We start from the raw sequence: 9,073 nt of genomic DNA on the forward strand, positions 1-9,073 counted from the left end.
AATGATAATAATAATAATAATAATAATAATAATAATAATAACAATAATAATAATAATAATCCTTTCTATTATAGGCATAAAGGCCACAAATTTGTGGGGAGAGGGACTAGTTGATTACATCGACCCCAGTGTTTCACTGGTACTTACTTAATCAACCCCGAAAGGATGAAAGACAAAGTCGGCTTCGACGAAATTTGAACTCAGAATGTAGCAACAGGCAAAATATCACTAAGCTTTTCACCCGCCGTGCAAACAATTCTGCCAACTTGTTGCTTTAATAATAATAATGATAATAATAAAAGAAAAAAAAACCATGGAGTTTTGTGCTGGAATAGCTTTCCCTTGAAATTCCATATCTCACAGGGAAGGAAAAGGGGACAGGAGTATAGAAGTAGTGAGAAAAACAAAACTAAATCTTTGAAAACAAAAAATTTTTTTAAATGGAGATATTTTTAGAAATGTAATTTCCATTTGTCTTTTTCCTTCCCCGTGTGGTATGGGACTTTGAAGGACACCAGTATGAAAAAAAAACATTGCGTTCATTAACAATAAAGAGAGCAGAGAAAATATGATTTGCTACGTATCACTCTTTCCGCAACTGAAAACCCAGACACCAGGTATAAAGATGGAGAGATGATTTGTAAAAGAAAATGATTGGAGGAGAAAGAACGAAAGAAAAACACACACACACACACACACACACACAAAGAAAAACAACAACAAAAAGAAACACAAACAACATTGATGCTTTGGTGCATGAGTACTAATAATAAATGTTCTACTCGATTGGGTGTCAATATAGACTTAGCCAGTGATAAATATATATTTCTTCTAAACACAATAGGAATGTAATTTTTGTTTTCTTTTAGCTTTTTAAATATTTTTAAAATATTTTTGATGAACAGAAGGTACTGAGATGTGATTGCGTGGTTAAGAAGTTTCATTACTAGCCATGTTGCTGCAGGTTCAGTCCCACTGTGTAGCACTTTGGGGCAAAGTTTTTCTACAGAGACCCAAAGTCAATCAAACAAAGCATTGTGAATGGACTTAGTAGATGGAAACTGAAAGAATCCTATCACATGTGCATGTGTGTGTGCATGCATGTGCGCATGTGTATGGGCATGGCTGTGTGGTAAAAAGTTTACTTTCCAACCACATGGTTCTGGGTTCAGTCTCACTGCATGACACCTTGGGCAAGCGTCTTCTATTATAGCACAGGATGACCAAAGCCATGAGAGTGGAATTAGAAGGAAAATGAAAGTACCCTGTGTGTGTGTATGTGTGTGCCTTTCCATATGCATATATCCCCCACCACTGCTTGACAACCAGTGTTGGTTTGTTTATGTCCCTGTAACTTAAGAGTTCAGCAAAAGGGATCAATAGAATAAGAACCACAATTAAAGATAAATACTGGGGTTGATTAGTTTGAATGAACCCTTCAAAAAAGTACCCCAGCATGGCCACAGACTAATCATTGAAACAAGATATATACGTACATACATGGCTGATGCCAGTGGCCCCTGACTGGCTTCTGTGCCGGCGAGATGCAAAAAGCACTATCCGAATGTGATTGATGCCAGGCTCGCCTGACTGGCTCCTGTGCTGGTGGCACGTAAAAAGCACCCACCACACTTTCAGAGTGGTTGGCAATAGGAAAGGCATCCAGTTGTAGAAACATTGCCAGACCAGATTGGAGCCGGGTGCAGCCGCTGGCTCTCCAGGCCTCAGTCAAACCATCCAACCGATGCCAGCATGGAAAACAAAAAGGCCATTGAATAATGTATCTAAAACAACCCCTAAAACATTGAGAGTCTTTGCTTATTGGACTGCTCATTTGGTTAACTTGGGGTTAAACAACAACAGACATACATAAAGACAGTGGAGAAAGTCTGACAGACTCAGATTGCTACACTGCTACCACAGGGTGCACCCCTTGTGGCAGTGTGGTGCCCTGTGTGCCTCAGTGACTCTGAAAGCTTTGCCAGTGGATCGCAAGCTCTTGTTAGGGCCTCCCATGCTGGACAGGTCAAAGGAGAGGGGCCAAACTAATATGGACTCTCTCTTCCCAGAGGTAAAAATGGGTTTGTGTACAGCCAACACCTCTATCCCCAAAATAAGCAAAATTACAGAAGCATCAATGACAACTGAAGACCAACAGGACGTTGGAGAGGAAGGCCCTTACCTCAGGGAAACATATGTTTCCAATGTCTAAGAAGCCCAATTTAATCAGGGAAACAAAATCCAAAAGGAAACCGTAAGAAGCAGGAAAGACAGCACAAAATGGAGAACAGTCGTCGATAGCCAATGCTTCATAGGGCTTAAATAAGGCATGGCTGTGTGGTAAGAGGCTTGCTTCCCAACCACATGGTTCTAGGTTCAGTCCCGCTGTGTGGCACTTTAGGCAAGTTTTTTTCTCAGGCTAACCAAAGTCTTGTGAATTGATTTGGTAGACAACTGAAAGAAGCCTGTCACGGATATTATATTCATGCATGTATGTATGTATATGTATGTATATAATTATGTGTGTGTGCCTTTGTACCCGTGTCTGTCCCCCCCCCCATCACCATTTCACAACCGGTGGTGGTGTGTTTACATCTCTGTAACTTAGCAGGTCAGCAAAAGCGGCCATAACAATAAGTACTAGACTTAAAAAGTAAGTCCTGGGGTCAATTTGTTCAACTAAAACCCTTCGAGGCAGTGCTCCAGCATGGCCACAATCAAATGACTGAAACCAGTAAAAGCTAAAAGAGAACTGGTACATGGCATTACATGCAAATAAGCACAACAAATGTTTAACAGACAGAAGTATGGCACAAATGTGAATCTAGGGGTCGTACCTGGTCATTTGACTGACCACCTACGTGTTGTAGGCCTGTTCGAGCAGGCTTACTGTCTCAGAGGCACATCAATAACATCAAGAACAACAAGAATTCAATATACTCACCTCACTTAATAGAAGACACAAACAGCACCAATGTCCAAGAAGCCCAATTTGATCAGGCAACTTCTATAACACTTTTATTTCTAAAATCACTTCCACAGCATCTTTCCTTCTTTCCCCTGTTTTACATTGTGTAGCAGTTACCGACACTTCCCAACAGCCATCTAAAAAAAAAAAGATAAAAAAAGATAAAAGACCCTTTAAGGTAGTGCTCCAGCATGGCTGCAGTCAAATGATTGAAACATGTCAAAGAAAAAAGAATAATGATATACATTCACTGAAAAAAATATTCCTGTTATTTGAAAAGTTTATAACAACATGTGTGTGTGTATGTATGTGTTACAGTCATCATCATCATTTACTGTCCACTTTCCCTGTTGGCATGGGTTGGACGGTTTGACAGACACTGGCAAGTCAGAAGACTTACCCAATGTATCTTTTTCTCAAAATGGCAGGGTGTGGTCTTGAAGGAAATTAGCCAGTTATTTCTAGCCAGTCGAACACTCTTAAATCTTAAATTTCAGCAACCTGCTGCACCCCTAATTTTACTGCTGTTTGTATTGCTAATGTCAAATACTCTACAGTGTACTGGGTGCTTCTTACGTGGGAGATAGGGTGGATGTAAGTGGTGGACGTGAAGCAGCTGTGACAGCAAGGACAAGACTCGGCTGGGTGAAGTTCAGGGAATGTGGAGCATTGTTATATGGGAAAAGGTTCTCATTAAAGATGAAAGGAAGGGTCTATAAGAGTTGTGTGAGAACTGCAAGGCTGTGTGGGAGTGAGACATTGTGTCTGAGAGAGAGAGAGAGAGAGAGAGAGAGAGAGAAAGAGAGATGGTAATTTTGAGAAGAACTGAGAGAGCAATGGTGAGAGAAATGTGTGGGGTGAAGCTGTTTGATTAAGAGGAGGACTGAGGATTTGATGGGAATGCTGGGGTTGGAGGAATCGGTGGAATGGTTGGCAAGGGTGAATGGAGTGAGGTGGTATGGGCATGTGTTGAGGAGGGATGAAGACAAGAGTATGTTCTGAGGAGGGTGATTGCATTTGAGGTAAATGGAGCGTAAAAGCGAAGGTAGACCGAGGAAAAGGTGGAGGAGGAGATTGGGAGGGTTGGTTTGAAAAAGGAGGATGCCCCAAAACTGGGCAAGATGGCAAGATGGTGTGAGGGCAGTTGCTATGGCATTGAGGTAGATATGGCCACCCCCATTAACGGAGACAAAATCCAGAATCAAAACATTGGATGATGACAATGATGGCCAGAAGCAATGAGGTCACCAAGTAACTTGCAGGACAAGACCCCTCGACTGCAGAAGTGGGGAAGAAGTAATGGTGAGGGAGAGAACAGAAAAAGGTGTCTTGGAGGTGTCATGGCAACTTCAGGTGGGGGAGGGGAGAGAAGATGGTGAAGCTGTGACCATAACTCATGCCAACATGAAAAAAACAGATAAAAATAAACAAATATTCTCAAGTTAATAAATCTGATAAATTAATGGAAGGACACTGTGGCCTAACAATTTGTATCTCTACTCTGCTGCTTAACCTTAACTAATTCCCTTTTATGATTTAGAATAAAATTCTCATTAATTCGATCCTAGACTCAGTACATTCTGTTGTTAAAAAAAGGGAAGAATTTGACGACCAGGGCTTGAATCACATGACATCTTTACCTTTCCTTTAGCTACCCTCATAGCTATTATATTCTTTTTAGATGAAATAGTCCCCAAAATTATACAATATTTTTACTTCTCCTTTTTCTTCTTTTTGGATGAAAAGGTACAGAAATCCATGTATATGATATCTGAACCATCTCCTTTAACAATCCTCATATCCAGGATACTCATTTTCTTCTTTTTAGGTGAACTGTTAGTGAAAATTGATATTTTGGACTGAACTGAAGAACTTCACTGCTAGAGGCACCTCTCTTCTTTTACAGGTTAGTCAGAGAAGGAAAGAATATTTCTGAATTTTTTCATGACCTTCCAAACTCAAGAAGAAAAATTATCTCCATGCTCAAGTCCTGGCCCAAGTGCTTACAATGGAGTGCAGTTTGCTAACGGGATCTACAGGCCCATGCGGTGTTGAACCAGGTAACAAACCAGGTCTAGCACCCATAAACAAATACAATTTATCTGATTAACTTCTGTGCAGTTTCCATTTAACTCTTGAGTCTTTGGTTGATCCACGAGTATTCTAGATAACAACAGATCAAGATATATGCAATGGAATCAAACACAAACCCACATGGTCACAAACCAAACTTCTGACCCACACTAACATGCTGCAAACAACAAACAAACGAATTGTAAAGTAAAAATGTTATTTATTCCCGTTGGCAGCTACATAACACATGACTAGGAGCGAGGTTTTGTCAGATAAGAAAATATTAGTTTTCCAACATAGAGCAAGTTGCAGATTTGGGCATAGTTCAAGAAATTACATGTAAACATTGAAGGATTACATCAAGGAGACTACGCAAATAGCTTTAGTATAATCCAAAGTAGTGGTCAGTAGGTAAGGAGCATTATTTACAAACAAGTTGTGAACATAAGTTAATGAAAATAGACAATATTGAATTTCCACATTTAGAAAAAAAACAAACAAACATAATAGAAGAGGCTACTACGTAATAAATATCACTATATCGCTGTATCAATTAGACTATGTTATATGCTGTTGGTCACAACGTGCTTCCTTGCAATGTTGCAGCGTTTAAATGATGCCACCCTTCTGGCTGGGCAGCTAGGCCTATGGTGCATACGTGACCAAGGTCACAACATTCTGGCACCCCTAAACTGGGTGCCAATCTATCACAGGGGAACTCGTTTACACCTGAATGGACTGCGGCAACGTAAAATGAAATGTTTCTGCAAGGATACAATACACCACCCAGTCCAGGAAGTATTTACAATCATGAATACAATACGTTAACCGATAGGTCATGCACCTTCATGAATAATCTTGTTATACTTGTATGTAATTGAACTGAAGAGGGAGTCAATCAACCAGCTAGAAATAGCAGATAAATCTCCCTCGAATCATACATTACCAACTTAAAAGAATACATGAGATAATGTGCTCTAGATACTCCCTGTTTGAAACACTACATCTGAACAGAAAAATAAAATAGATGGTCATGGTTGGCCTCCTTTTTGTTCGTAGACCTGCTATATAAAGACTAACCTAGATCTAATTAACTACAACTAATATCTAATTTCAACATCATGAATATACACAACAACAGGTGCAGGCATAGTTGTGTGGTTAACAAATACACTTCTCATCCACATGGTTTCAGGTTCAGTCCCACTGCACACACATTGGGCAAATGTTTTCTGCTATAGCCCCAGGCTGGACGATGCCTTGTGAATAAATTCGGCAGAAGGAAGCTGTGTGAAAACCCCAAAAAATCACCACCATCATCATATGACATGCACTTTCCATGCTGGCATGGGTTGGATAGGCCATCACAATCCAATTCCTTATTTTATTGGGAGCCATTGCTTCCATAAACTGGGGCTCGTACAAAGAATTTAGCTTGTTTTTTGTTTTTTTTACATCTGGATGCCCTCCTATCACCAACCACTTTGTAGAGTGCACTGGGTGCATTTTCTGGTCACACTATCACTTGAGAGGCGTTGGTAAGTCCTCATCAAGACAGAACTAGAGGGACCACAAAACTGACACTTTCTCTGCTCAAGTGCCATCCACTCTACAGTGCCATCTCTGAGAGACTGTGAAATCCTTAGCGAGACAAGTCTAAGGGACATTTCAATTCTACTTTATCTTTGCTCACTCACTAATTATTTTAGAATATGTACAGGAAGAGGGGCTTTCCATCATGGCACCAGCATAAGAGAGGGTGCCTTGTACTCTGTAAATATAGAGTACTCAATAACCTAAAATGTGTACTTTTGTTCAGGTAATGTGAATGAGAAGGAGAGAGAATGGAAGGTCATAATGGGTGGAAGGAAGGAGTAACAATTGGTGGGGTAGGGACAGAGTTACTGGAGTGGGAGGTAAGAGGAAGTGATGGATAATAGCAGAAGTGGACATAATATAAGAGTAGGTGATGGGTGAGAGATAGAAATGTTCCACAAGGGAGAGAGAGAGTGATGGATGGCAACTTAGATAAGGTGAATTAGAGGGCATTTGGTACAGACAGTTTGATAAAACCTGCACAAGCCAAGTAAAAGGGGTCAGTGGGTAGAGTAATGACAATGATGATCTGATGCTGTCATTCTCAGAGAAGATTAGTGAAGAGGCAGCAAGATGATGAAGATGGTTGTGTCACTTGTAAGCATCACAGGTGATGAGAAGAAACGGGTGGGGGGTGTGCAATTGGGCGATGACTGGATTGAATGGGGAAATAAGATGGAGGAGGGAAAATGGATGCAGGAGGAGAAATGGATGGAGGAGAGGAAATGGATGGAAGAGGGCAAATGGAGGATGGAAGGTGGACACAGGTAGAGTGATGAGGGTGGATCGATAGTCTCTCATGCATAGGTGTAGTGAAGTGTGGAGGAAGCAGAGTGTGTGGGTGGGGGAAAGCCATTCATTGTTGTTTGCAAGTATCACTAGAAGTGGGAGTTTGTTTCACACTGCTTGACAACTGGTGTTATTTTGGTCACCTCAACATAACTTTGCAGTTCGATAAAAGGAGACCGATAGAATAAGTGTCACACTTCAAATAAGCACTGCAGTCAAGATTGACTGAGCCCTTAAACCCTTAAAGGTGGTGCTCCAGTGTGGCCACTTTCCAATGAGTGGGAACAAATACAAGAATAAAAGAATAACAGTTTATAGATCAGTGTTTCAGTAGAGCCAACCTTCAATTAATATTTATATTCTTTTAACGAGTAATTTAATAAAGAGAGTAATTTATGCTGAAAGATCAGTCACATCCTGTTTTATAAAACAAAACTGACTTCCGCAAATAGATTTGAACAGAATTCACAAATAAAACATTATATTAACAACTTCAGCCAAAGTGCTTTCATATATGCCAACATTTTCTTTTCATTATTTCCGAGTTTGCAAAATAGACTTATAATTAGTCGAAAACCCTGCAAGCTGTCACATTGTTTATTGTTAGATGAAGAAAATGACTTTAGTCAAAATTACAAACGAAAGACCATAATTGAATAAAAACTGTTTAAAAAGTCACCAGTAATTCCATTGTTTGGTCGAGCAACACCACCAAATAATATAGCAATTATTTCCTTATTGTTTGAAATGAAATTTTTGCTTGTAAATTTAAAAACCTTGCATATGAATGACAATGTCAAAAGTGTCTAAGGTTTAACGACCATTTAAAACTCACAAATGTTTAAAACTTTTCACAGTAAAGAATGAAAAAAGTGCAAAGCTATTGTTCAATCATAATAAACAATAGAAGTGGTTAGGTTAAGGTTATTTAGATTTCACAGAGGAACCGTGGCATTTTCATTCCTGGAAATTAGAAAGTGCTATAAATAACTATTTAAGTACAATGAATATATTCAAAAATTAGAATGGCTTTCTCCTAATAGATTTGACACTGCTAAATGAGTTAATTTTCAAAATTAATTTTGATATCATTAATTTTCATTTGCTGCATAAAGGAAGCTTTCAAATATTTCAAAATAACTAACTGCCATGAGCAATGTCACCTTCTGTCTCAAACTCTAATCAATACCAACATTCTAAAGGCAAGTAAAGGGTAAAGACCCCCTTCGGTCATAAATGACCTTGGGATTACACCTAGAAAGTACCCACCCCACACCACCGCCACCACCACCACTGCAAGGTACAAGTCTGGGCAAGGTTGTTTTGTGGAAGACCAATTGTCCATGCATATGCTATCCATGGGGAAAGGCAAATGATGATACAGCTTAACACAAGTGATGTTGCAACTCATTTCTACAGCTGAGTGAACTGGAGCAAAGTGAAATAAAGTGTCTTGCTCAAGAACACTACTCACAGCCCGATCCAGGAATTGAACTCACAATCTCACGATCGTAAGAACAACACATAAATATACTCCGTTGATATACTATCTGCCCGATCCAGGAATTGAACTCACAATCTCACGATCGTAAGAACAACACATAAATATACTCCGTTGATATACTATCTGCCCGATCCAGGAATTGA

The 9,073-nt window shown here is 39.7% G+C and overlaps 1 protein-coding gene across 2 annotated transcripts in view; it reads right to left on the reverse strand.

Moving 5' to 3' along the window:
- Positions 1 to 9,073, reverse strand: part of LOC106879376 (ubiquitin thioesterase zranb1-B) — a 197,409-nt gene that overhangs the window by 107,025 nt on the left and 81,311 nt on the right. For both annotated transcript variants that reach the window (XM_014928907.2, XM_014928915.2), the window contains exon 2: positions 2,945 to 3,105. The gene's annotated coding sequence lies outside the window, so the exon portion shown is untranslated. The remainder of the gene's footprint in view (positions 1 to 2,944; positions 3,106 to 9,073) is intronic.

The sequence above is a fragment of the Octopus bimaculoides genome, chromosome 22, assembly GCF_001194135.2.
Source record: "Octopus bimaculoides isolate UCB-OBI-ISO-001 chromosome 22, ASM119413v2, whole genome shotgun sequence".
NCBI lineage: Eukaryota > Metazoa > Mollusca > Cephalopoda > Octopoda > Octopodidae > Octopus > Octopus bimaculoides.